Source organism: Triticum urartu, chromosome 7, assembly GCF_003073215.2.
Source record: "Triticum urartu cultivar G1812 chromosome 7, Tu2.1, whole genome shotgun sequence".
NCBI lineage: Eukaryota > Viridiplantae > Streptophyta > Magnoliopsida > Poales > Poaceae > Triticum > Triticum urartu.
In genome coordinates this window covers 260,129,664-260,132,184 of record NC_053028.1, presented here as the reverse complement: position 1 = coordinate 260,132,184, position 2,521 = coordinate 260,129,664, and positions in this window count along the sequence as shown.

The window sequence follows — 2,521 nt, the reverse complement described above, 5'->3', positions numbered from 1 at the left end:
GGACGCCAAGGACGCAAATATGGCAAGCTACCGCTTCCTCGTTCAGCAGATCAGCGGGTGCTTTGAAGGATGCGAGTTCCTCCACGTACCGCGAGCCGACAACGAGCCAGCTGATACCCTGGCTCGAATAGGCTCCACTCGGCAGGCAATACCAACCGGTGTCTCTCCGCAACGCCTCCTCAATCCGTCTATCAAGCCGTCTCCAGAGTCCGATTCCATCTTCGTGCCGCCTGACCCCGACGCAGCTGGGTCCGGCTCGGAGAACCAAGCAGGTGACCCGGGGACTTCGATAGTCGGCCCGGGGACGTCAGTAGGCGGCTCGGGGACTTCCGTAGTTACGCCCGACCCGGGGACTGCCACACCCGGCTCGGGGACTGCGGTAGTCGGCCCGGGGACTGCACCAACACAACAGGCGGTGGCTGACTCCAGCATTTCACCACCCAGCCCGCCCGCCCTGGTCGCAGTAGCCGTGTTGGCAATAGATGAAGTCGCAGCTCCATCATGGGCCCAGTCCATCCTCAACTTCCTAATAAACCAAGATCTGCCGGCTGACAAAACAGAGGCAAGACAAGTCCAACACCGAGCCGGAGCATACACAATCGTCAATAGAGAGCTCGTCAGGCGCAGTGTCACCGGAGTCTTCCAGCGATGCGTCGAGCAAGAGAAGGGCATTGCAATCCTCAGAGACATCCACCAAGGAGAATGCGGCCACCATGCGGCCTCAAGATCACTCATTGCCAAAGCTTTTCGCCATGGGTTCTTTTGGCCGACTGCTTTGGATGATGCCAAGGAGTTAGTTAAACATTGCAAAGGGTGCCAAGTCTTCAGCTCCAAGCAACACATGCCGGCTTCGTCACTCAAGACCATTCCCCTCACTTGGCCCTTTGCCGTTTGGGGACTGGACATGGTGGGCCCATTCAAGATGGCGCACGGCGGCATGACACATCTGCTTGTCGTGTGGACAAATTCACCAAATGGATTGAGGCAAAGCCGATCAAGAAGCTGAATGGGACGACTGCCATGACATTCATCGCAGATATAACAACTCGGTATGGCGTGCCACACAGCATCATCACCGACAACAGCACGAATTTCGCCAAGGGAGCATTGGCACGTTTCTGCGCGACGCAGGGCATCCGGTTGGACTTAGCGTCCGTTGCCCACCCGCAGTCAAACGGCCAAGTCGAGCGAGCCAACGGCCTCATCCTTTCCGGCATCAAGCCCCGACTGGTCGTACCACTGGAAAGTTTGGCCGGCTGTTGGCTCGATGAGCTGCCGGCCGTCCTCTAGAGTCTGCGCACTACCCCAAACAAGTCAACCGGCTTCACTCCTTTCTTCCTCGTGTATGGTGCCGAGGCGGTCATCCCAACTGAAATCGAGTTCGACTCGCCTCGAGTAACCATGTACACGGAGGCGGAGGCCAAGGAAGCACGAGAAGATGGAGTCGACCTGCTGGAAGAAGGCCGGCTGTTAGCCCTCAGCCGGTCCGCCATCTACCAGCAGGGCTTGCGCCGCTACCACAGCCGGAAGGTCAGACCAAGATCTTTCCAAGAAGGCGACCTCGTGCTCCGGCTGATCCAGCGAACAGCCGGCCAGCACAAGCTCTCGGCCCCTTGGGAAGGCCCCTTTGTCATCAGCAGAGCGCTGGGAAATGACTCCTACTACCTGATCGACGCACAGAAGCCGAAGGTACGAAAGAGAGACGACTCCGGCAAGGAGTCGGAACGACCATGGAACGCCAACCTCCTCCGAAGATTTTACAGTTGAAATGCAGTATGTATCACGCTAACTTTTGTACTAAGTACGAGACAATAGGCCCCCCGAGGAGAGCTCGGGGACTGCCATCTTTTATCTATGAATGAAGAGTATCATGCTTATAATCATGTCATTACATTCACCTTTTTTTCTCTCGTCCGGCACCGGGTTCGACTAATCGGCCCGGGGACTGGCCGCCTTGAGTTATATTAGGAGTCCTACCCGCGGTCAGACAAGTAGTGTGCCGGCACCCAAGCCTTCTCTTGCCAAAAGTCACAGTTCGAAGAACCGGCTGTCCGGCTGGCAAGAGTTAAAGGCAGGAAAGGACGCCCACACGAAAAACGGCTAGGGACTAACGGACTAATATAACAAAAGCCGGTTTCTCTCCCACCACCGACCGACTACCAGAGTAGCCGGCCGGACGGCTTCCATTCACCTCGCTTCAATCTAAGAAAGCTCGAGTACTTGCCTCCCCCCCCCAAAAATAAATATAGCCAAGTCCTTCCCTAGCCACAGGCTGCAGAGTAGCTGCCGGTTGGGAAGGCAGCAGCCAGGGGAAGGCGGCAAAGGAAACAGCCTAAGGATAAAAAGCATACGCGAATGGAAGCCAAACACACACACGATCATATTTATACAAAAGACCTTCGAAAGGCCAGCATTCAACATAGTTTGAATACACCCCCAGTGGGTGGAACTGCGCAAGTTTAATAAAAATTGATCAAAGAGTAACAAGCAGGAAAAGCAAGGATGACAGATTAAGCCAAGG